At 34.7% G+C, this 27,363-nt stretch overlaps 1 protein-coding gene and 1 non-coding gene across 2 annotated transcripts in view; both read right to left on the minus strand.

The window, feature by feature from the left end:
- GUCY1A2 (guanylate cyclase 1 soluble subunit alpha 2) overlaps positions 1-27,363 on the minus strand; it is a 324,452-nt gene that overhangs the window by 156,453 nt on the left and 140,636 nt on the right. The window lies entirely within an intron of this gene.
- Positions 8,938-9,044, minus strand: LOC136390206 (U6 spliceosomal RNA). Its single transcript, XR_010748638.1, has one exon. It is a non-coding gene; the product is annotated as a U6 spliceosomal RNA (small nuclear RNA).

Genomic DNA, 27,363 nt, shown 5'->3' on the forward strand with positions numbered 1-27,363 from the left:
TTGGCACAAAGAAGGAACAGGAGTAGGAAATTCTCTAGGTGCCTTTCCAAGGTTTTGGAGTACAGAGAAGGGAGGCACGGATCTGCCCTGATCCAATGAACCACTGGCTGCACTTTCAGAAACATTAGCACAAGAAACTTGGTCAGTATAAACTGTTCTTTGTTTTTATGCTTCTATGTTTTCTCTCTCTCTTTTTTAGATTTCATGAGTAGGATTCTTTTTTAAAATGCTATGTTTTGTAAGCAAAGAGGAAGAGGGATGTTTTCCAACCTTGGGGCGCTTGTGAATTACATGTGACCAGGGAGTAAGGCAGAGGAGGCTAATCCTACTATGCTGGCCCATGGCCCCTGCCTGGGCCTCAAAGATAAACTTCTAATTAAAGAGATATGCAATAATAAGAAAGAAGAATAAAGTAAAAGATGACCTTAGACTTAATTCCTTTTTACCTAGGATTTAGAACAAGAAAATGAAACTCTTAAGGTGATTAGCATGCATACATGACTTATTTCCCCTGGTAGAATGCAAACTACATCAAGAAATAACCTTTGTCTCATTGAACTTGGTTCCCTCCACAACACTGATTATAGCACCTTATACACAGCAAATGCTTAGTATATATGGGCCAAGGCTTACAGCATTTGTCTGTTCTCTTACTAGAGCTTATATTATAAGGAAGTATAATATGTGTGGTACAGAAACACCTATTTCAGAAAAATCCAGGATCAGGTTCTGGCTCTGGCACTATTAAAGCTACCTGGGCCTCAGATTACAAAGTTGACTAAAATTATCTCTAATTCAACTTTGAATTGTAAAATAGAAAGAAAGGAAGAGAGTGGGGGAGGGAGGGAGGGAGGGAGGGAGGGAGGGAGGAAGGGAGGAAGGAAGGAAGGAAGGAAGGAAGGAAGGAAGGAAGGAAGGAAGGAAGGAAGGAAGGAAGGAAGGAAGGAAGGAAGGAAGGAAGGAAAAAATCAGAGAGCACAAGGGGGGGCAGAGAGAAGAAGAGAGAAAGAGAGAGAGAGGAGAGGGAAGAGGGAGAGAGAGAGAGAGAGAAAGAATGCTTCTCCTATCAGAAAAAAATTCAATCGCAGAAAATTTCCTAAAGAATCATACTTGTCATTTCATGATTTTAATATAGGGCTTCAGAGAACATGGAAATCACTGTTACTGTTTAACTAAAGGCGAATTTGGATGAGTTGACAAGAATTTGGAGAAAAAATAAAATTTTCCATGCCCAGCTAGATGCAAGAAAGGGGATATGGATGAGTTTATTGAAAATTACCAATTTCCAATGTCATTCTGCAGGTTGGCCTTGCCATGTTGTGTTAGCACATTTGTACCTTTTTCTGTGATTTGGCCGGCGGTGATAATGAAATTTCTCTCATTATTTGCTAAACCCTGAGCATCTTTTGAGTTCCTTTTCTGTATAATTTATATGGTGAAGAATCAAATCAGTCAATTAAAATGCACAGTGTCAAGGGTGTGTACTTCAGTGGTTTAAAACTGCTACCTACTTCTCTATGGAATAACACAGGAGACAGTGTTTTCTGAAATGCAGATAACAAGAATCTTATCTTGCATAACAACCTTCAGCAATCAATTATGTTACTACTAGTTGATAGAAATAAAACCTTTTCTAATACATGACATTAATATTAAAGGATAGCACAGATCATATCTGTCCTCTAAATTTCCATAAACAATAAATACTGCCTTCCCTTAGGTTTAAATGTTAACAAATCTTTCTTTAAACTACTTCAACACATGGACTTCAACCCACAACTATTACTGAGTTTTCCCCCAATTTAATTAATTATTTTTAAAGTGCTACTGCTACTGGTCTTACTCCTTTAGGAAGCTAAAATATCTGACGATTCTCTATGTTTACTATACTTGGTTTTCTATAATGTAAGATTTATTTTTGAAACATATGTGATGAACAATAGACAAGGAAATAAAAGAAACAAAGACATTTATTAGCCTGCTGTCACAGCCTCCATCTTATTTCTACCATCCCATCCTGGAGTGTGAAGGTAGGATGTCTTGTTTTAAAACATTCTAATGCAATATTTTCTTTTCCAAATGAAGATTATTCACAAACACATCACCTTACAGAACACATGGGGAAGGTTTTACAGTTGTTCAAGTAGAAAAAAAATGGCTCCAGAATTACCTCCTGAGAGATGGTAGTAAAACCTATAGTTCAGTTCATAAAGCTAAAATATTAATTTGGACACAGTTTTTAAATCGTTTAATTGGAAAAAATATGACTTTCGTTGACTTGTTATATTTTTCTAAAATAATCATGTTAAACAGACAAACTTTGCATTTGACAGTGTTACTTTTTATTCCTCCTTGTCTGTTTACAAATATTTTAATGCCAAAGAAATGAAAATCTGTCAATGTTATTAAATCATTAAATATGCAAATGGTTTCTGGTAGACTGCAAAATCTCAGAAGTTGCATACTTTCATCTAAAGGTTCAAAAAGCATGTTATTTACTTATTTATTTTGAGAGAGAGAGAGAGAGAGAGAGAGAGAGAGAGAAAGAAAGAAGCATTAACTTGCTCCACTCAGTTGTACCACTGATTGTTTCTCATATATTCCCTTATACTGGGGTTCAAACCGGCAACCTTGAGTGTCCAGCCAGAGCACTTGGGGTGGCTAGGGTTCAAACCGGCAACCTTGAGTGTCCAGCCAGAGCCCTTGGGGTGGAGCACTAGCCCCGATGGAGCCAGTGACCACGGCCACGTTCTACCACTGCACCACCAACCAGGGCTACAAGAGTATGTTGGTTTTATCATTGGTGCATGCACAGAAAAAGAGGTATTACTAAAATAAATAAATAATTAAATAAAGTACTAATTTAAAATTAAAAATATAAACCTACAGTATAGCAAGTACAATTTAGTTTCAGAAGAATATTTCACATAACTTAATATTTTAAAATTAAATTTGATCAGTTTTATTCAATTCTGGCATTTAATTTATTAATAATTTTTACTACATCATCATATATAAATTATATATATGAAAATCCAGCTAATTTCTTGTTTGTACATAATTAATTAAGGTTAAAGTAAAAATAATTTAAGTCAGTACTGGGATCAACAAAAAGTTGTTTTGCTTTTTGTTAATAATTGCCACTCTAACTCAAGCTTTTAATTAAGCAAATACATTATAAAAGATTACTAAGTGTCTATATGTCTAAAAAGAAAACTATGCATAGTAACATATCCAAATATGCATTTTTCAGTCTTCAAACTTTGTCTCCACCAGGCTATCCTAAAACTCCTGCACAACTAATCTCTTATAAACACCATTTCACAACACTAGCCAATCTCAAAAACTTGGAATGGTTTCCTGGTATTAACTGCATTAAATTTAAATCTCCTGTCCTAAATTTTAAAGTCCTTTGTAACTCATACCTGCCTACTGGCAATTCCATTTGCCACACTCCTTTACATATATTCTATATTTCCCTTTGATCTTTTTATTATTCAGTTGATACCCTCCCATGCTTTTTCTTTATGCCCCCTCCCATCCCCCAGCCCCTCTCTCTCCTCCCTTCTCTTCCCCCTGGTAGCCACCACATGTCAATGAGTCTCAATTTTGTGTCCCACCTATGTATGAAATCATACAGTTCTTAGTTTTTTCGGATTTACTTATTTCACTCAGTATAATGTTATCAAGGTCCATCCATACTGTTGTAAATGATCTGATGTCATCATTTCTTATGGCTGAGTAGTATTACATAGTATATATGTATCACATCTTCTTTTTCCAATCTTTTATTGAGGGGCTTTTTTGTTGTTTCCATGTCTTGGCCACTGTGAACAATGCTGCAATGAACATGGAGCTGCATGTGTCTTTACGTACCAATGTTTTTGAGTTTTAGGGGTATATACACAGTAGAAGGGTTGCTGGGTCATATGGTAATTCTATTCTTAATTATTTGAGGAACCACCATACTTTCTTCCATAATGGTTGTACTACTTTATATCCCCACCAAATGTGGATGAGGGTTCCTTTTTCTCCAGAGCCTCTCCAACACTTGTTATTACCTGTCTTGTTGATAATAGCTAATCAAACAGGCGTGAGGTGGTATCTCATTGTAGTTTTATTTGCATTTCTCTAATTGCTAGTGAAGATGAGCATCTTTTCATATATATGTTGGCCATTTGTATTTCTTCCTGGGAGAAGTGTCTGTTTGTGCCCTCTTCCCATTTTTTATTGGATTGTTTACTTGTTTGTTGTTAAGTTTTGTAAGTTCTTTGTATATTTTGGATATTAGGCCCTTATCTGAACTGTTGTTTGAAAATATTATGTCCCATTTAGTTGGCTGTCTGTTTTGTTGTCAGTTTCTTTTGCTGTAGAGAAGCTTCTTACTTTGATGTAGTCCCATTCATTTATCTTTACCTTCACTTCTCTTGCCTTTGGAATCAAATTCATAAAGTGCTCTTTATACAAGGTCCATGAGTTTAGTACCTATGCTTTCTTTAATGTAATTTACTGTTTCAGGTCTTATAGTTAGGGCTTTGATCCATTTTGAATTAATTTTGGTACAAGACAAACTGTAGTCAAGTTTCATTCTTTTATATGTGGCTCTCCAGTTTTCCCAGCACCATTTATTGAAGAGGCTTTCTTTTCTCCATTGTGTGTTTTTGGCTCCTTTATCAAAGATTATTTGACCATATATATGTGGTTTTATTTCTGTGCTATCTATTCTGTTCCATTGGTCTGAGTGTCTATTTTTTCTGCCAATAATATGCTGTTTTAATTATCGTGGCTCTATAATATAATTTGAAGTCAGGTATTGTAATGTCCCCAACTTCATTCTTTTTCATTAGGATTACTTCAGCTATTCAGAGTTTTTTATAGTTCCATATACCTGGTGACTTTTTGTTCCATGTCTTTAAAAAATGACATTGAAATTTTGATAGGAATTGCATTAAATTTGTATATCACTTTAGGTAATATAGTATAGTCCTTTTGACTATATTTATTCTTTCTATCCAAGAACAAGGAATATTTTTTCATTTCATTGTATCTTTTTTGATTTCCCTTAACAATGCTTTGTAGTTTTCATTACTTAGGTCCTTTACGTTCTTTGTTATGTTTATTCCTAGGCATTTTTTTTTGTTGTTGCAACTGTAAAAGAAATTATTTTGGGGGGTTCGTTTTCTGATGTTTCATTGTTCACATATAGGAAGGCAGTAGGCCTCTGTATATTAATTTTGTATCCTGCAACCTTACTGTATTGGTTTATTGTTTCTAATAGTCTCTTTGTGGAGTCTTTGGTGTTTTCGATGTACAGGATCATATCATCTGCAAAAGTGAAATCTTTACTTCTTCTTTCCCAATATGAATGATTTTATTTCTTTTTCTTGTCTGATTGCTCTGGCTAGAACTTCCAGCACTATGCTGAATAAGAGTGGAGAGAATGGGCAGCCTGCTCTTGTTCCTGATTTTAGAGGAAAAGTCCTCATTTTTATGACATTTAATATGATGTTAGCTGATGGTTTGTAATAAATAGCCTTTATTATATTGAGATATTTTCCTTCTATACCCATTTTGTTGAGTGTTTTAAACATAAAATGATGCTGTTTTTTTATCAAATGCCTTTTCTGCATCTATTGATAGTATCATATGGTTTTTGTTCTTTATTTTGTTGATATGGTGTATTACGTTAACCATTTTATGTATGTTGAACCCTCCTTGTGATTCTGAGATGAATCTCACTTGATCATGATAAATTGTTTTTTTAATGTGTTGTTGTATTTGATTTGCTAGTATTTTGTTTAGTATTTTAGCATCTGCATTCATTAGAGATATTGGTCTGTAGTTTCCTTTTTTTTATGTTGTCCTTGCCAGGTTTTGGTATGATAGTTACGTTGGCCTCATAAAATGTGTTTGAAAGTATTGCTTCTTCAATTTTTGAGAAGACTTGGCGTAGAATAGGAACCAAGTCTTCTTTGAATGTTTGATAGAATTCACTAGTATAGCCGTCTGGCCCTGGACTTTTATTTTTTGGGAGGTTTCTGATACTTGCTTCTATTTCCCACCTGCTTACGGGTCTTTTTAAGCCAGGGATCAGGAATGTATGGCTTGCGAGCCAGATGTGGCTCTTATAATGGCTGCATCTGGCTCGCAGACAAATCTTTAATTTAAAAAATAATAATAACATTAAAAATATAAAACATTCTCATGTATTACAATCCATTCATTTCCTACCACTCATGTTACTGGTTGCCGGCAGCTGGAGCCAATCACAGCTGTCCTCCGGGACAACACCAAATTTTTATTAGATAATGCATAACGTACATGGGTCGTTGTATGGCTCTCATGGAATTACATTTTAAAATATGTGGCATTCTTGCTCTCTCAGCCAAAAGGTTCCCGACCCCTGGTTTAAACTATCTACTTCTTCATGACTCAGTCAAGGAAGATTGTATTGTTCTAGGAATTTATCCATTTCTTACAGATTGTTAAATTTGGTGCCATATAGGTTTTCATAGTATTTATATATTTTACAATAATTCTTTGTATATCTATAATATCTGTGGTGATTTCTACTCTTAGATTTTGGATTTTATTTACATGAGTCCTTTCTCTTTTTTCCTTACTGAGTCTTGCCAAGGGTTTGTCAATTTTATTGATCTTTTCAAAGAACCAGCTCCTTGTTTTATTGATTTTTTCTATAGCTTTTCTGTTCTCTATTTCATTTATTTCTGCTCTAGTTTTTATTATTTCCTTTCCTCTGCTGGTTTTCAGTTGCCTTTGTTCTTCTTTTTCTAGTTCTTAAGATGTGAATTTAAGTGGTTTACTTGGGCTCTCTCTTGTTTATTCATACAGGCCTGTAGTGATATGAACTTCCCTCTTATTACTGCTTTTGCTGCATCCCAGTGATTCTGATATGCCGTACTGTCATTTTCGTTTGTCTGTATGTATCTTTTGATCTCTGCTTTTTATTTATTCTTTGACCCACTCATTTTTTAAAAGTATGTTGTTTAATTTCCACATTTTTGTGGGTTTTTATACTTCTTTTTTTCCATTGAATTCTAGTTTCAAAGCTTTATAGTAAGAGAATATACTTGGTTTAATTTAAATCTTTCTGAATTTGTTGATGTTAGTTTTGTGGCCCAACATATGGTCAATTCTTGAGAATGTTCCATGTACACTGGAGAAAAATGTATACTTTGGTGTTTTGGAATGAAATGTCCTGTAGATGTCTGTCATATCCAATTGTTCTAGTGTTTCGTTTAAGGCCCATATTTCTTTATTGATTTTCTGTTTGGATGAACAATTTAGAGCCATCTGCAATGTATTGAGGTCTCCAAGTATAATTGTATTTTTATCAGTTTTTACTGTTAGATCAGTTAGTGGATGTATTATATACTTTGGTGCTCCTTGGTTTGGTACATATATATTAAGAAGTGTTATGTCTTTTTGATTCAATGTCCCCTTTATCATTATGAAATGACCATCTTTGTTTCTGATTATCTTTGCTGTCTTGTATTCAGCATTTTTAGATATGAGTATGGCTACACCTGCTTTTCTTTGGATGTTATTTGCTTGGAGAATCATTTTCCAACTTTTCACTTTGAATTTGTGTGTATCCTTGTAGCTTAGATGTGTTTCTTGAAGGCAGCATATAGTTGGATTTTCTTTTTTGATCCATTCTGCTACTCTGTGTCTTTTTATTGGTGAGGTCAGTCCATTTACTTTTAGTGTAATTATTGACACTTGAAGGACTCCTATAGCCATGTTATATATTGCTTTCTGATAGCTCTGTATCTTGTTTGGTTCTTCTCTTTTGTTTTCTGTCAATTGTTTTTGTTTGGTTGTATTCCATACTTTTTTCCTCTGTTTCCTTTTTTAAGCCATGTGTTTCTGTAGTGGTTTTTTCATGGGTGGTTACCATTGAGTAATAAAAAGGATATATATAATATTCATTGTACTACATTATCTCATGAGTGCTTCTGCACTCCATCCTCCTTTGCTACTTTTAATTATTGTCCTCTCTCCTTTTTTATTTTTGTTGTCACAGATTAATCTTGTTTTTATTGTGATCTTGATGGAGCTTTGACTTGTAATTTTGTTTTGTTCTTTGTATCTGGTTAGATAACCCCATTTAGTATTTCCTGAAGTGCGGGTTTTCTGGTGATAAATTCCCTCTTTTCTATATCTGTGAATGTTTTTATTTCCCCTTCATATTTAAAGTATAGCTTTCATGGATATAGTATTCTTGGTTGAAAGTTCCTCTCTTTCAGTATTTTAAATATTGGGGTCCACTCTCTCTGGTTTGTAGAGTTTCTGCTGAGAAATCTGATGATAACCTAATGGGACTTCCTTTATGTGTTATATTTTATTTATCTCTGGCTGCCTCAAGAATTTTTTCTTTGTCATTGGTTTGTGATAATTTCATTATGATGTGTCTTGGAGTAGGTCTGTTTGGATTAAGGTAACTTGGTGTTCTGTTTGCTTCTTGGATTCAAGGCTCTAATTCTTTCCACAGGCTTGGGAAGTTCTCCTTTATTATTTGTTTGAATGTGTTCTCCATTCCGTTTTCTCTCTCTTCTCCTTCTTATATATCCAATTATCTTATGTTGCTCTTTCTGATGGAGTCAGACAATTCCTGTAGGGTTTTCTCATTTTTTAATTCGTGAGTCTCTCTCCTCTCCTCTCTGTAATGTCTCTAGTTGCCTGTCTTCTATGTCACTAATTCTCTCCTCTGTGTATCCTGTTCTATTAACTAAGCTTGTTACCTCATTTTCCAGTTCATGTATTGAGTTTTTCAACTCTGTTTTATTCCTTTTCATAGTTTCAATTTCTTTGGTGATGTATTCTTTTTGTTCATTGAATTGTTTTTGGAGCTCTCTATATTGCCTTTCTGTGCTTTCTTGTATTTCCTTGAGTATTTTTAGGACTTCAATTTTTAAAAAAATATGAAACACCATGAATTTGCCTGTCATCCTTGTGCAGGGGCCATGCTAATCTTCTCTGTATCATTCCAATTTTAGTATATGTGCTGCTGAAGTGAGCACTCCATGCTTTTTTCTACCTCCAAATCTTTGCTTATGCTGATTTTCCACTGTGGTAGAAAAAATATTGACCTCAACAAAAATTCCCTTGTCCTAATCCCCAGAAGTTGTGAATATATTACCTACCTTACTTGGAAAAAGAGGCTTTGCAGATGTAATTAAAGACTTTAAGATAGGGACAGTATTCTGGATTATCCAGTTGGGCCCAATATATTCACAGGGTCCCAAGATGGAAGCAGAGGTCATAGTGATGCACATGGAAGATTCACTAAAAGGTCACAAGCCAGGCATGCAAGTTATATCTAGAAGTCAGAAAAAGCAAGAAAACAAAGCACTCCTAGAAACTCCAGGAGGAATGCAGCCCTACCAACACTTTAATTTTAGCTCCAGAAGATTCTTTTCAGACTTCTCAATTCCAGAATGGTAAGGTCATTTTGTATTATTTTTAAACACCAAATGTATAATAATTTGTTAAAATAGCAGTGAGAAAGCAGTATATCCACCAATACCACCTTTGACAAATAATAATTTTCAACAAGTCTCTATAAAGCTTTCTCTGACCTTTCTGTTTCATGGAAATGCCCTACATCAAAAGTTTAATACAGAATGGTCTTTCTTTTTTAGTGTGTTGTCTTGAGTAAACCCTAACCCTCTTGAGAGAAGGGATCATCAGAGCTAATGCTTCATGTTCTCAACTGTAGTATACACTAGGTATACAATACATGCTTGTTAATTTTGCCATATATGTATTTGTTAGCAAACATTCATTGCGAGCATGATTCATACAAAGTAATCTGTCAGTACCCATGGAACTTAGCATAAAGAACAACTACAGTTCTTATCTTCTAGAACAAAATCTTGGGCATGATAATACATATACTCAACTAACTAAAGGGAAATGAATAGGCTAAGTAAAATTACAGAGTTAAAAAGAAAAGTTTTAGGAAGTTTAGATATGGAAGAGTTTATTTTATTGGGAGATTCAAGAAAAATCTCATAGGGGGTAGTATGTTGCCCTACTTATCTTTAGCATGTCTATGTTTGATGTCATTCCTTCTTTCTTCTTCTCTCCTATTAATCATCTTCTTCAGGACACCAACTAATATTTTTACTTGGTTTGGAGATTGCCTCAGTGATACAAGGATAGGTTAAAACAACCTGTCCCTCTGAAATGGCTCTGGTACCTCATTTCTTTCTTTCTTCTTATTCTGTTTCCTTTGCCATGGCCTAACACCTATATTCATGTTATAATTATTAACTACCATTTTCATTAGCATGTTCCAGTTCTCATTAGAGAGAACCTTATTCTCTCTCCTTAGTCCCTTCTATGAGTGAAAGCTTTAAAAGCACCTATGGAATACTTACCTTTTCATTGAGAAACTGAACGTTAAGGTGAATATGCTGCCATATCAGTTAACCCAATTTTAAAAATTCATCTGTTATTCAACTAGACTGCATGAGAATAAAAGTGATATGACAAATTTCATAGTATTATTCAAACTTTCTTCTTCAAAATGTACTGTTTCATATAACAGGGGTCCAGTTGTCAAAAATTTTTAGAAAGAGTGGATTAAACAGTTATAGATTCCTTTACTGCAGGGTTTCTTGGAGCCGTTACTACAGTATACTATATTGTGAATTCACAAAGGAAATACAGAATGCAAAACTATAGTTACTTTACCACAAAATTTAATTGTTACTGTTTGTTAGTTTTTGTTTGTTTTGTTACACTGATATGAACAAACTGGAAATGATACTTTGGCAAATACCAATCAATAGAAGAAAAACAGTGAGAAAATCTCTGACAGCTCAGTTTTAGCTCTTCTATTAACTAGTTGTGTGAATAGGCTTCTGTGGGCTGTAGTCATTTCCCCATTTCTAACTGAAGATGCAAATTAGATCATTTCTGAGGTTACTTCCATCTCTAACATTCTGTGATTCCATTTTCCCTAAATTAATCTAATTATCCAGTGTTTCAGTTGTGTTCTGACAATAAACAACTAATAACTTTCCTCCTTATTACTCTTGATTCTAGAAAAGGCATCTCCTTTTTAAATGTTAGAAATCTTATAATAAATTTAATTTTACATACATATAATGCAGAGTGACATATGCATGTAGACCTTATTTATTTCATAAAGGTTCAAAGGATGAACAAATTACCAATGACCTGATTATTGGTCATGAAACTGAAGTAGTCCTCAAAAGATGGCTATGCATCTGTCAATATCTGACATGAATTATCATGTTAATTTTTTTCTTACATAAATTCCATTAAGATCCAGAATGATCACATAATTTGACTTGCTCAGATTCACAAAGTTAGGGACTATTAAGTCTCCCCTATAATGTTGTATTCTCATTCAGAACTTATTTCACAAAAAGGATTAAGACTACAAATTCTTATTTACCCATTTCCATCTAAAGAAATAAAATAGTGCTAACTGGGTTGCAGCTTTTTAGGTCTCCCTCTCAGGCTTCATTCTTCCTATTTTCCTCAGATGTAATCTTTAGTACTTTCAATAGTTAAAAAAAAAAGAAACAAGAAAAGCTCTAAAGTTAATAAAATTGCAGCCAATTCTACAGACTTGTCTGGAGTAATTTGACATATCAATTTTATTGATTTAAATATTCTTTGCATAAACACATATTTTGCTTTATAGTATTTTTGGAATGTTAATCACTAAGAAGTGGTTATGGTATTTATCATTATATAACATGAGAAAATCAATAAGGAATGATACAAATGTTATCACAACATGAGAAGAGCATAATATATAATTTCTCATAATACATAATTTATTTTTTTGCCAAGAAAATAAAAATGGACTCAATTTTTCACACTCCATTTCACTACATAATATCTGGAGATGGGAAGTTAATAGTTGCATCAATGTTGTCCAAGTGGCCAAAGCATTTACTCAAGGTTGTTACATAATTTGTGGAGATGCTGAAGGGAAGACACAGTGAGTGGGATAGGATCTTCATTGTTTAAAACAGAATTGTCCATAAATCAAATTATTCAGATGACTGTCTGTGTACTTTTCCTTAATAACTCTAGTTTCCAAAATGTTCTTGTAAGACTTAACAAAGTTATGTTATAACAAATAGCTTAAATGGGATGGGGGGTGGTGAAGAATGAGAAACAATTGTTCGAATAATCACTAAATTACTGTTTCCCAGTGGGTAGGTTAAGATAAAATGTCTTATAAGATTTAAAATCTCTAGTGAAAACAGATCCAAAGTATTTTCCTAGGACTCTATAAATCTAACCCACAAAAGAATCTATCTAGACCTAGGACTAAGCCTGAATGTTCATTCTCATTCTACCATGTCTGTAATTTCCCACTGTCGTTTCAAAGAAAATTACACATGTCAAAACATCCATTTTTTGCCATCAAAATTTACCCCCAAAAGAATAAAATCTGTCTCTAGAGGAAAAAACATCATATGCTTGCTAAAAAATAATATAAGAATGTAATCAATTTACATGTTGATTAGAGATGCAATGTTAATATTTTATTCATTTTGACCCACAAACTATATCCGAACCACACTAGAAGTCCCACATTCTATATTCAATCATTCAAATTCTCATTAGAGAAACACATAATGAAAACTCAATATTTGAGGGCCATCCTTTAGTTAACTGGCAGATTTTTCAATATCTCTGTCAACTTTTTTATATACACAAGCCTGAGTTTGGATAAAGAAAAATGATGTTTGCTTTTCACATTATATATTAAAGGTATCCAGAGAAAGTGAACTATGATTGAAGTGCCACAGTCTAACTATTTAAATCCATTCTTTTCTGTGCCTGCAATAGCACCTTTTAAGACTCACAACACTTACAACAAAGCCTATATCCCAACATGGGAACCTGAGGACTTGACATTCACCTTTCATTTTTTGACTATGTTTCAATCTCCACTCAGCCAACAAGGAAGGGGACTTCTGGACATATTTACCTCCATGTATGTAACTTACACAAAGGGTATTTCATAATGTATTATATATCCATGAAAATGCACTCATTCATTCATTCACAAATATTTATTGTACACCTAGTGGGTGACAAAGATTGTACTACATAGGCAACTCTACTAATCAGAGTTCAAGGAAGTCTTCCCTGAACAAGTGATGATTAAATTTAGGTCTAAAAGACTAATAAGATCTAACCATGTGAAGATTTGAGAGGAGAAGAGCTGAGACTGACAGAAAAGCATGTACAATTGCTCAGAGGTGAGAGAAAGAAGAGAGAAGGAGTGGAAGTTAGGGAGGAGAGGTGAGGAGCCAGCCCCATCCATGGCCGGGGGGGGGGGCGGGGGGAGGGATAAGGATGAGCCTGCTAAGTAAACCAAGAAGGAGCAGACAAGTCTTTGGAAAGAGGGAAAAAAAGTATAAAGTTACAGAAACCAAGGGAAGAATGTGTTTCAAGATGTAGAGAGTATTTAATACAAGTAATGTCACCGAACAGAGTAGTGTGATGAGGACCAAAAAATCTACATAGAGATTTTTGATGTTAGTGAAAAGCTGTATGACTAGTTTCTACAATATATGGCCTTATAATAAACAAAGAAAAAAAACTTCATGCCAGATTATTTGGTTTTAGCCCTTGATTAGTAATCAGTTTTGTTCTTACCAAGTAAGAATTAGAACTTTACACAATGTCACTTGAGTTTTTAATTAAAAATTCTGTCCTTTCAAAAGACGTGGCTAAACTGCTGGCACAGTCAGTAACTCAATAACTTTTTCCCCTTTGCTATTTTTAAGACAAAGGTATCTTCAGAAAGTTTACTTCCATAGGTAACAAGCTAAAAACACTTTGTGTTCATTGGAAGGACCACTGGAGAAGAAATTATAGACTATGTCCTCCGAAGCAATATATGGCATTAGCTCAAAAGAGTTGTTGAGTCAATTGTTTAAAGTGTTTGCTTCATTTTGTGTTTATGGTAATAATTAGCAGGGTACTATTTTTAGAAAGTACTATTACAGTAAAACGATAGTTGAATTCCCATATTACTTCATACAGTGGATATGTCAAAAAGCAATTAATATGTAGATATGGTTTGTATGTTACAGTTGGCAGGAAGTGACAGGTAAATTTATATATAGTATTATGTTAACTGAGCAACACCAAACAGTTGATGCATCTTGGGAACAAAAAACAGTCACACCCTGACTATAGCCAAGATATCACTGCTCAGGTAAGTGAGAGGAAAAAAATGGATTTCTGAATGCTAAATTTTCAAATGAAAAGAATATTATGTCTACTAGCATATGTTCAGTCAAACTAAAATATCAATTATTTTCTAATTGTACTCTGTTCTCAAAAATCCATGCCATTATTCCCTTTTATTAATAGCCTTATAGTATGGGTCAATAAACACCTCATTTTCAACATGAAACCACTAATTCCATTTTTCCAGCAATAAAATGGGGATAGTACCTTCAGTCTACTTATTTTATAAATGTTATGTAGATAATACAAAGTAAAGGTAGGAATGTATTTTTAAAAAAAAAAAAGAAAAAAGAAAAAACTATTTCTCTATATATTATAACATATTATCATCTTTACATGTAGTATACAATAAGCCAACTACATAAAGACAATCATTTTGAAAAAATGCTCATACTTATAAAATGTTCTTGTTGCCCACAAATGTGTGCTGATTTTGTTTTAAATGAAAGAACTTCTAAGAACATGCCAACTTCACACACACACACACACACCCTCACATATTCACTAGCTAGAACTACTGAGGGAGGGACTAATCACATGATGCAGCAAGCACTGTTAGATCTCAGCTGCACTCCTCTTCCGGATAAGAGAGCCGTCATTGTTACCTTGGAATACTGCTGTCTAGAACAGATAATCTTTTACAGCCTCTTTTGCAGCCAAGTAAGGCTTTTAAGCTAAATTCTGGTCAATGGGATGTAAGTTGAAATATCATGTTAAATGTGTCCCCAGAGTAAAAAAGGTTCTTAAAAAAAAAAAAAGAGTATCCGATTTTTTCCTCCCTTTCTCCCTCTTAGTTAAAAAAAAAAAAGAATATCCGATTTTTTCCTCCCTTTCTCCCTGTTAGTTTTCCTCCCTTTCTCCATACATGCTGCTGGACCTCAAGCAGATATCCCGGGCCATGAAGATGCATCCCGATGATGAGGGAGATGAAACAAAAAGATAAAAGGCATCTGGGCTCCTGACAAAATATCAGCTCTAGTCTACACATTTTCTCACTTGTAAGAGAAATAATAATTAAAAAATAAATAAAAATTTTTAAAACTTTGTTTAGTTTGGGTGACAAACCTCATCCTATCCATATACTATATACTATATACCATGTACTAAGTGCTTATCTATATTTATATGTACAACCATGTATCAATAAAATCATAAATATATACAAATATTTATACAGGCATGTACACCTTTAATCTGATATAAAACAAAAACAAGACTGTGACTATTCAGTTGTCTGGTAGAAAAAGACACTTCAAACATGAAATGCCCCAAAAGGTCTACAGTATTACCCTCTCCATTATAATCTCCACAATGTCAAAAAAACAGTCATTAGAAATTCTAACTCTAAGTCTGACCTTCTCATATCCCATCTTAAAATCCTTCGAAGGCTCTTTATCTCCACTGAGATAAAGTCGAAGCAACACAGTAAGGCATAAGGTCCTTACTATGTCCTCTCCCAAATGGTCCTGCCCTCCAGCTCCAGCTTGCCCCCGGCCTTTGTACAGACAGGCATCTTTCTCCTCTGCTCAGAATGGCTCAGCCCAGCCCTACATTCTACCTTGCTGATGGTTAACTATCCTTCAAAATTCAGCTCAAATCTTACTTCCCCTGAGAGTTTTTCCATGCCACTCTCCTATACTCATCCTGGTGCCCTTGCTGGGTTAGTTCCTTCATGCTCCAAGACTTTGTGTATGTATTTACTCTTTCAACAAAAATTTAAGTATCTCCTAAGTGTCATGTACTACCTATCTTTATTATAATCATCAAGTATATTATAATTGATTTTTAGTCTTACCCACAGTCCTAAAGAACAATCATAAACAGTATGTTTTCCAATTTTTCACCCTCAATGCCTTGTACAAATATTCAGTAAATAATTATTGAGAATCTGCTCTACTCAGTGTTCAGCTGGAAGACCCACCTAGCACCCTACTGTCATAGTTCCTTGATTTCATTTATTTCATTGACCTTCCTCTCTCCATTTACACGGCCACCGTTTAAACAGTATCACCCAGAGACAAAGATATCTTAAATCTCAAAGTCTGAAAGCTCTTACTCATTCATAAAAATTTTCCTGGTATCTAAGGACACTCAACTTATACTTGAGCATCCAGTCCCTTGACTTCGTGCTTTTCTAGAGAATCAAACCCCTACCTGCTTCACTTGGGTTCATACCTAACTTAGACCTCATGCCAATTATTTCTATTACTCTCATTTGCACTGAGAATTCCCTCATTCTTATGTTATGCTACATACTCAAGCATTCCTCCTGGTTCAAATGATTTTCTCACAATGCCCCTGTGACATAAAAAGGCAGCTTATATAACACAGATGAGAATGTTTCAGGTAAGTGGCAGGCATCAAAACTAAAGTAGATCATTTCTCCTCTCTAAGATATTCTAAAATATTAACATTGAATAAAAGCCATAGAATTAGGTCTCACAAGTTAGAAATAATTCCAGCGTTATATTCCCTTATTCCACTAAATTCCAACTGCTGCAATTTACAATGTCATCTTCTTTTGCCAGGACAGCCAGAGTCCTACCTAGTTCTTTATCAGCCTCTGAAGGTCATTACCACGATGACTTGGGATAAATCACTTTAAAAAGTTTCCCGAGAACGCCTGTCTTTGAAGGAAAAATAATGAATGTTCTTAGAGTAAGCTGTTTGAAAAAGTATCTTCAAGATGCTGAGAACTAAAACTGATTCTGAATGAGCAACCTATTTTTATTTCACAGGCTTTGAACAAGAAATTCATCACTATGTGCTGATTAAGGACAGTTGGGAAAGTAGAACAATTGTTTTTATTTCCCTTGTCTTTCGCTTTCCTTTTAGCGCTGTGCTTCTATAGACAACAGGTGTTTGTATCACAATCAGTACAATGATTTAGTAAATAACCAATTTATTTCTGGTTGCCCGGTAGCATAGTTACAGAAATTGTTTGCTTGTCCCATAAGAATAGTTAGAAAAGTTCATTTCCTTGGTGCTATATTCTCTTTGATCATTGGAAAAGCAACTGATTTGGCATCTTGTTATAGTCTCCCACTTTGGCCCATTCCCTACATTGAAACAACCAATTCTTTTAAGATTTACTGAGGACAGGAAGATCAGGGTGAGCTACAATAGTACAAAATGACTACTCAAGACAAGAAAATCTGTCTTTAAAGGTACAATTAATTTATCAGACTATATTTTATTCTAGGACTTTGTTTTAAAAAAAAAACTTCAAAACTGTCCATTAAATAAAGTTATTTGCAATGCAATTTATCTCTCCTTCAGATAATACACATAAATTAAATAAAAACTGGGTCCTATAAATGTCTTTTTACTGCCATACTTCTGAGTTTGCATTTTCTATCCATTATTCTTGTTAATAGTTTAAGGTCATTTAACAATATTCCCAGAATAGAATGTATGTTAACTCCCCCTCTCAGAATATCATTACATCATACATTTCTTGGGAGGCTAGACATATTTTTAGTATCTTTATTTTTTGTTTTCTCTGGGATGGGCTCCCATGTGTTTACAAAGGTCCAGAAAGATGCTTTTAAAAAAGGAAAACTCAATCAGAAAGTCAAATAACAGAAAATAAGTGACTTAGACATATAATAAATTCTCATAAACTTCTGAAGAGGCATAGAACCTGGACTTCTTAATTTCAGATCTGCCTAAATCCAGTGCATAATACAGGCTCCAACCTGTGAAGTCTCAGGCATTTTCAAATCCATCTCTCCTGTCTCACAGCACACTTCTGAAGCAAGGAAAAACCCAGTACTAACATCTTTAATACAAAACTCTTGAAACCTGAAGAGATTTTAAAACAGACAGAACATATTATTTCATTTTACTCAAGCACTAAATTGTTTTCTTTCTAAATTAAAAAATCTCTTGACATGTCTGCAAAACTATGGTATGTCTTGTTGGCTGCTGCACCACCTACTGTCCAATCAAATGCCAATCACTTCATAGTGTCAGTCTATGATGTCACATGTGGTTTTACATATTTGCTAGAAACTGTCAACAGAAACAACTACAGCTTCTTCAATGTGACAAGTCATATTATCTTTTGGCATTATGCAATTTATGTCTTCAGAGGGCTCCTTAATGAAAATTTCAAAATTCATAACAGAAAAGCAGTAACTAAAGAAAATACCAGATCGTAGAAACTTTCAAACTAAAGAGCACCTCTTACATAAATAAAAATGTATTGACCTCTCAGATCTTCCTTGCTAAAATGATTTACCTCAAATTATATACCAATATTGTTTCCATTATATAGTTTAATATCATCATCTAATTTAACTTCACCTGCTTCAGGCTGCTCCTCCTAATTTTAGTCATCCCAATTAAGTAATAATAAATTGTCATCTAATCTTTACTGTCATTAAATCAATGATTGTGTTTTTTTCCCTGTTTACAAAGTAAAAATATATTAATCTATTATCTATGCCCCATAAATCTATTCCATTAAAACTCAGCTCTCCACTCAACATTTTATTAGTCTTAAATGCATATATGACTGTATAACCAGCAACCTATCCTACCTAAATCCACTAATTCCTCCTTTGTTATGCTTCTCAGTCCTACTACCTAATAATAAAACCAAGAGGACACCAGTAATTCAACCCTTCTTGTTCTGCTGGTACTCTTCAGAATGCTGGTTCTGTCTCTTTAATTCCTCTTCACTTCTGTAACCAAAGTGTATGGCCTTTATTACCTTGTTCCCCTATTCATTCTTTAAGTTTAAGATTCTAATTTCCTCTGTAGGTGACCTTAACCTTCCACACTTCAGTACTGAATTTCTTGCTGACCATAAAATGACACTATTTAGATGTTATTTTCTTTAATCATGTTTTACACAAAATTTTGTCTAGTTAAGTCACCAGCAACACCACCTAATAGATAACTGCAATTTTCACAGCTCTATGTACTACATAAACACTATATAAAACACTTTGAAGAACATTAGGCTTCTGAACAGGATGGTTCTTTAAGCTTAGAGAGACCACTGAAGCACCATCATATAGCAGTGTTAGACAAAATGTTACAGAAGAACACTATAATGCTGTAACCTATTAAAGAATATTTAGGTGGTTTCCAGGTTTGGGCAGTTACAAATAAAGCTACCAGAACCATTCCTGTGCAATTATTCTTATGAACATTCACTTATTTCCCTTATATATCCCCAGTAATAAAATTGTTAATCATATGATCTGTGTATGTTCAACATTATTAGTGATTGCCAAGTTGTTTTGCAAAGTGATTATACTAATTACATTACCACTAGCAATATGTGAGAGTTCTTGTTTTCCTCCTCAAACTTGGTGACATTCAGTATTGTTGGTCTTTCTACTATGACTCCTTATGTAGTGGTATGTAATTATGGTTTTAATTTACATTTCCTTGATGACCACAGTATTATTCTTCCCTAGACTTTCTGTCCATTTTCAAATATGTTTGAGCAAGACCTTTGCCCATATTTTAATTAAGTTGTCTTTTTACTGAGACAGAAATTCTTTACAAATTATAATACAAGTCCTTTGTCTAGATGTATTTATTGCCAGTCTACAATGGCCTTTTCACTTTTTACCTTTTGATGTTTTAATTTCAATGTAATCTAACTTAATTTTTTATTAGTGTGTACTATGCTTAGTTTAAGAAATTTTTGCCTTCTTAATATTATAAACATATTTCATGGTTTGTTCTAAAAGTTTTACAATTTTGGCTTTTACATTTATGTTTATGATGCACCCTGAATTCATTTTTGTTTGTATATGAAATAGGTGTCAAAGTTCTTTATTCTCCCAAATAAATATCCAGTTACAGCAACACTATTTTATTTAAAGTTCTTCTTTCCTTATTGAATTGCTTTGTGTCTTTATCAAAACTCAAATATTTCTGAACTCACGGTTTTGTTACGTTAATCTATTTACCTATTGTAAAGCTAATATCACAGAGTACTAATTAATGCCACTTTATAATAGGTCCTGAATCTGTCATGCTTTTCAACTTTTTTTTTCTTTAATATTGTCTTGGCTATTCTAGGCATTTTTTATTTTTCATATAAATTTTAAAATCATCCACTTTCTACAAAAAAAAGTAGCTAAATTTTGACTGGGATACATTGAACCTATAGATCAATGTACAGATACTGGCATAGCAATAATAGTTTTATATCCATGAACATGGTATATTTTACCATTATGTAAGTCTTACTTAATTTCTCTTAGCAAAAGGTTGTAGTTTTAACTACAGAGGACTTGAAAATATCTTATTAAATGTTTTCCTAGGTATTTGTATCCTAGGACATCCTAGACATATAGGTATCCTAGTATTTCCTAGATATTATATGATGCATTAAAAATGGTGGGTTTTTAAAAGTAATTTATTTATTGTCATTTACTTCATTTTCCAGTGGTTTGCCAGTAGTACATAAACTTGTCCATGGTGACACAGTAAATAATAACTGCAAATTTAGGTATATTTTTACATGACTAATTGCTAGCTTTCATTTTCAAATGTTTTTTATATTCTGGGCTGGTAAGATATGTGAAGTCATCATCATAGCCAAATGATAATGAAATGTTTATGATCATTTCTTTCTTTCAAAATTGTCAAATGAACACTGAAATTATAGCAAAATAATTATTTTTTTAATTGATAGAATTTTGCTTTCCAAAAGATTCTCACATCAAATGCTTACTTTAGAAAATATCAGAAAAACATTAAAGAGGTGCTTTAAAGTGATTTGTTCTTTTTTATATTTCAAGTATATGAACCCAAACCAGATAAATAATATTTAAAGATAATTCCTGTATTTGGTGTTTTTGAAAAAAAAAAAACTTCAAATTTTAGGGAAGAAATATTTCAAAGAATTCTCTTTGTTTTATTATTTGTGTCAAATAATATCCCTAAACTCTAACTCAAATGCAAGTGGGATCAATGTTGAAATACAGAATTATAAATTACAACACCGGATACATACTTTAAAAATATATAGTGGTAAGTGGTGGTTTATGGTTCAGAATATAAGGTGCTTGAAAGTTGCTATTCTGATAACAAGTACAATTCTGAACAAAATGAACAAGTCTTCTTAGACCCATAGAAGATATGAAGTCACAGAGCAAATTATTGCTCTCAAAATTTGAGAGACATACAGGTGGATACAGAGAATCACAACAAACAGAGCAGATTCCCATGAGCAGAAACTCCCCCAAAAAACAGTGCCAGGGTAGGAAAATCTAAACTATAATTCTTAAATCACCAGACTCATAGACTGAGTGTATATATACAAGTCTGAGAGATTAAACATTATAGGAGGACCCCACACTTCGGTGAGTTTTACCTCCCAAAGTTCTTGCAGGTCCTCACGATAACTATTAGAGAAAAATCCATTACTGCTTCCACCGTGTAGAAGAAAGGAGCCATTATGAATACACCAGAACATTCTTGTTCTTAACAAGGCCTGCCCACAAGAGAAACTACTTTACTTGTGCTTAACCACCTGAAGTTTTGTCAGAGTCTAACTGGCCTGGAAGAAAGGAAGTTGCCTGACTTCATGTCACATTAGCCATCACATCCTGACTAAGGTAAAGTGGGTAAGGGGTTAGGGGCAGAAACTGAGACTTATGAAGTTCATAGTCAGAAGCACAGGCTCACTAAAAGACTGAGACCTAATCATAGCAATATAGAGTGCTTTCTCACCTCTACACCCTACTATCACATTACTAAAGGGCTCAAGACATCATGTCCAGCTCTTAAGAAAATATTACAAGGCATAGTAAAAGACAAAAGACACAGTGTAAAGATACAAAGCCCCACCAGAATCAGATTCAGATATGACAAGGATTTTGGAATCCTCAGATCAGGAGTTTAAGAAAACTAAAAATAATATGCTAGGGACTTTAATGGGTAAAGTAGGTATCATATAAGCCCATATGTGCAATGTAAGCAGAGAGATGGAAATTTGAAGGGGAAAAAAAAGAAATGCTAGATCAATAACACTGTGAGATAAATAAAGAAACTTTGATGGGCTTATTACTAGATTAACCCTTTGAATAATGAGTTTTTTCTTGCTTGCTGATGCCCGGGAGTGAGTATTTTTCAAAAAATGAAATTAGTTCCACTTACACTTTTATTAACTTAAAATCATGTTTGTTTGATAACCAATTTATGTAAACAAGAAGAACATACATTTGCCTTCTTTTAATGTTGCCTTACACATGTATGATCATACTCTGGATGGTCAGTAGGCACGAGGATGTACCCGAACATTTGTACTAGTCAAATGGCAGCAAAGTTGAAGGAACAATCTGTAAGCTTGAGGATATCTCAAAAGAAATTTGCAATAATAAAAAAGCAGAGAGGAAGAGGGTAAAAGACAAAAAAAAACCCCACCCAGAACAGATTATATAAGAACTGCGAGACAGCTACAAAAGGTGTTAACACACATGAAATAGAAATGCCAGAAGAAGAAAGAGAGAGAAAAACAGAAGAAATAATGATTGAAATTTAACTTCAAACCACAGATCCAGGAAAGTTCAGAGAACAAAAAGCAGAATAAATTTAATATAAAATAAATAAAACTACACCTAATTTTATCATATTCAAACTACGGAAAAAGAAAAAATATAGAAAAAACCCCCGAAGGAAGCTATGGGGAGAGAGGACTCTTACAAGGAAGTAAAGATAATATCTGACTTCTCTCAGAAACCTCTCAAGAAAGTAAAGCAAAATACTTAACGTGTTGAGAGAAAAAAAACCAAAAAAAAAAAACCATCAACCTAGGATTCTATGCCCTGTGAAATTATCCTTTAAAAGTGAAGGAGAAATAAAGACTTTCTCACACAAGCAAAAATTTGACTAATTTGTTGCCAGGAGACCTGATTTGCAAGAAATGTTAACAGAAATTCTTTAGAGAGAAGGCAAATGACATCTGTCAGAAAGGTGAATCTACTAAAGAAAGGAAGGGTACTGGAGAAGGGATAAGTGAAGATTAAAATAAAAATTTCAAGTTTCTTGTTTTAATTAATCTAAGAAATAACATTTTATTAATAGCAACAATTGGTCAGATTATGCAGGCTTATGTATAGGTGAAATGAATAACAGCAATGGTACCAGGGATGAAAAGGTAGAATTAGGAGTAAGTGGTGACAAAAAAAAAATCAACCTATATAATGAAAAGCTGACTTATTCAAACTACATTTTTTAAAAGATTATTAAACTTCACCACATTTCCAGAAAAATTTTAAATGAAACAATAGAACCTAGAAGAATATATTGTAAATATAAAAGTGAAAATGTCCTGCATGTGGAAAATTTAGTAGCATCCCAAAGCATGCTGTTTCCATGGAGTGATAAACAGAACAAGTGTAGGTGAATTTCATGTAATGTAAATTAATTCAGACATCATTAAAGTACTTACTTGGACTTTGTCTACATAATGCCAAAATAAGTTATAGAAAAAAAGTTCAAGCAACCAGCTTGTAAAGCCAGTAGCCATGGGCACCATCACAGCCGCCTGGCCCATGCAGGTTCATATTTGATTTGGACAGATAGTAATGGAGCCAAGAACTGGTGAGCCATTAGCTTTAATCCTAGCTTGCACCTGATGGGCAAGAAAAACACACAATGGGAAAACACTTTTTTCCATTCAGGGCTCCTAAAGCCACTGACTTAACCGAGTTTCCTAGAATCAAAGGTTTCTACCTCATCAGCCTTATTTACCTATGTTCCCCATCTCCTTCTCTCTGCACAAACTGGCTTCTCCATCAGCACTCTGCCATCTTGGTTGCTTCTCCTCTCCTCCACGTGGCCTTTCTCTGCTCTCTCCCAGCATGGGCTCTTCTGCCCCATTTTATAGTGTAGAAATCAAAACCTTTAATCCAATCTACAAACAAGGAAGTCTCTGATACAAAGTCACTTATCTGAGGCATAATGGGATTCCTCATAAGAGTACACCACCCCACATCATGCAACAGTCAAGCTTGTGGGCAAAAGTTTAGTTTTGAAAAAAATCTTAGTATTAAAAGGCTGGGAAAGGCTTAGTCTTAGAACTAAGTCTTAGGCAATAGTGACCCTGCCTGCTTACAGCCTGTCCCCCACAACCAGTGCAAACTATAAGCAAGCAAACATATATATCATATTTACAAACTTATTTGACTGACAGTTGTTTAATCTAACCTGTGTTAAAAATTGTATTTTCCTTCCTACAGAATTGAACTAAAATATTTGTAGTCAATTTTATTAAATACAGAATAACTATGAATAGCATTTCTAGGAAAACTTTTTGATAATCCAATGAACCTTAAAAAGTAATAAAGATAAATACCATATGTAAGGCCAGGGGCCACTGCAGTGGCCATGCAGGTTCTCATTGGATTTGGGCAGACGGTAAAGGAACTGTGGAGCCAGAAAATGGTGGGTCATTCCATTTATTAAAGTCTTTTAATGGCCACAGAGCAAACAGGCAGGGAAAAATGCTTCCATTTTTCTTTCTGGACTCTTCCAGACTCATAGGTCCCCCCATCACCAGCCTCAGCACTCCCCAGCCAAACAGGCCGGCCGAAATCTCAGGGATCCCAACCTCCTCAGCTCTTTCTCTCTGTACTCCCAGCAAAACAGGCTGGGAGAAAAATACTCTTCTCCAGCAAACAATCACCTCTCCCCAAGGTGGCAGACAGTCAGGAATTTGCCCGGACAGCAAGCACCCATAGGCTTTCATAGTTTATACACACGTGGCACTGCCCCAATACAAGCGAGCAAACCTAAAAAAAAAAAACACTTGTTTACCCAACTGTTGGTCAAATAGGTTTGTAAATATATATGTTTGCTCGCTTGTGACTTATATTGGGTGTGGGGGACAGGCTGTGGGCAGGCCGGGTCCTTGTAGCCTAAGGTTTGGTTTTAGGACTAAGCTTTTCCCCACACCCTTGACTGATTGTATGATCTGGGTGGTGCACTCTCATGAGGAATCCAATTATGCCTTGGATAAGTGACTTTGTATCAGAGACTTCCTTGTTTGTATATTGGATTAAGGGATTTTGGTTTTCTACACTATAAAGTGGGACAGACCAGGAGCTTGCTCACTCAGTTCCTGCTATCACGATTGCAGGGGCTTCCCTGATCCCTTGCCCTTCATGGGAAAAGCTGGTTTTCTGCTTTTCCCTTGTCTTCTTTTGTGGTTTGCCTGTCTTGGTGAGACACCAATAAATAGGATGGCCCACCATCCTCCGACTCCGCCGTTTCTTTCCCATCTGCCCGAATCCAATGGGAACCTGCATGGGCCAGGCGGCTGCTTTGATAGTGACAGCCATGGCTCCTGGCCTTACACCAACACCATCTGATCTCACCCATATCTGAAATTTAATGAATACAATAAAGTGACAGACAAAATAGAAACAGAGGTAGGGTCACAGGGAACAGAGGAGAGGGAGTGGGGGGACCGAATGAAAGAAAGTGAAGGGATCAGCCAAAAAACATACATAGATAACACACAGACACAGACAGCAGGATGCTGATGGCTAGAGGGAAACAGGGGGCTGGGTGGAGGGGGGCAGAGGCGGGGAAATAGGGACAGAAGAAATGTTACTAGCTGTCACAGAGACAATGACTACTCGGAGACCACATGGAGTGCGCCAAGGGACCTAGGGGAGACCGCCTCACAATTCCCTATACAGGTTTCATGAGACAGCCTCAACTCCCATTCCTTATGGGTATGTACTGATACACACAAATAGAAGCAGGGAGGGGAATGAGGAAGTCAGGAAGCAGAGAAGAGAATGAGGAAGTTAGGAAGGGGAATTTCTTTAGAGCAGACAAAAGGGCAAGGGAAGTAACTCAAATATCACCACCTATTGATTAATCATAATTGCTAATTCTATTCCTATTTTGCTACATTCAGCACAGTGTACTGAGTTCAGTACTTTCTGTCAGTAAAACCACTGTGGCTTTTGCCTCAGAGCACTGAACTCTGTCCCTGTTCTATGTTCCTAGTCAGGGACTCTACAGCTAGAGGCAGAAGGTATGCAGTGCAATAGGCAGATGGTGGTTTGTTGAGTTGTGCACTTAAAACCCGTATAGTTTTGCAAACCAATGTCATCCTAATAAATTCAATAAAATTTTTGTTAATTAATAAAAGTAATCAGGTACCAAATTTTGCATATCAGTAATTCAGGGGTTTGATGAAGCTCTTGAAATATATCCATTATTCCCCTATATTAAGAATTTATGATACATGTAGTCAATGTATGGTATTTGTTAACTACTATGTTTTAACAAAAAAGACAAGCATAATTATTTATTAACTATAATGTCATGGCTCAATTTAGCAAAGAAAATAAGAATAAAATATTTGTACTCAAATATACACATAATCTCTACAGTAAATCAGAAGAAGATTTTTCATGTTTCTAAGAATATGTTTCTTTTTTGAATACTTTCTGAAAATACCTATATCTCCAATTTTTCTGTAGTCTCTCAGAAGATACCTATATAAAGACTAGTATATTTAAGAAAACATATAAAACTTTTCATCAATAAAAGAAATCATTGTTTATTTGTATGGCCAGTAGTCACCACTGCTGTGGCCATTCACATGCAGGTTCCTGTTGAATAAGAGCAGACAGTAAAGAAACAGTGGAGCCAAAAAATGGTGGGCCATTCTTTTATTAAAGTCTTTCACTGGCCGACAAGCAAACACACAGGGAAAACACTTCCCTGTCATTCAGGGCTCCCAAAGCTGCTGACACATTCTCTGGTTCCCCAAGGAGAATTTTCTCCAGTTCCTCCTAGAGTCAAAAATCCCAGCATCTCAGTGGAGCTAGCAAAGCTCCTCACTTCTCTGCCAACATGGCTTCTCTCTCTTCTCCTTCTGCTCTCTTCTTTTCTAAACTTTCTGGCACAAAAACCTCTCCTCCAGCAAACATTAGCAAAACAATAGCCCTTCTCAAGCAGGAAGGTAAATTGCAATTTCACAGACCACATACCTGGCACTACCCAGCACCATTTTTTAAAACTAAAACTGAACAAACTCAAAAAATACAAATTTTATAAACTCATTTGCCCAACATTATTCTTACC

Source organism: Saccopteryx leptura, chromosome 1 (genome assembly GCF_036850995.1).
Source record: "Saccopteryx leptura isolate mSacLep1 chromosome 1, mSacLep1_pri_phased_curated, whole genome shotgun sequence".
NCBI lineage: Eukaryota > Metazoa > Chordata > Mammalia > Chiroptera > Emballonuridae > Saccopteryx > Saccopteryx leptura.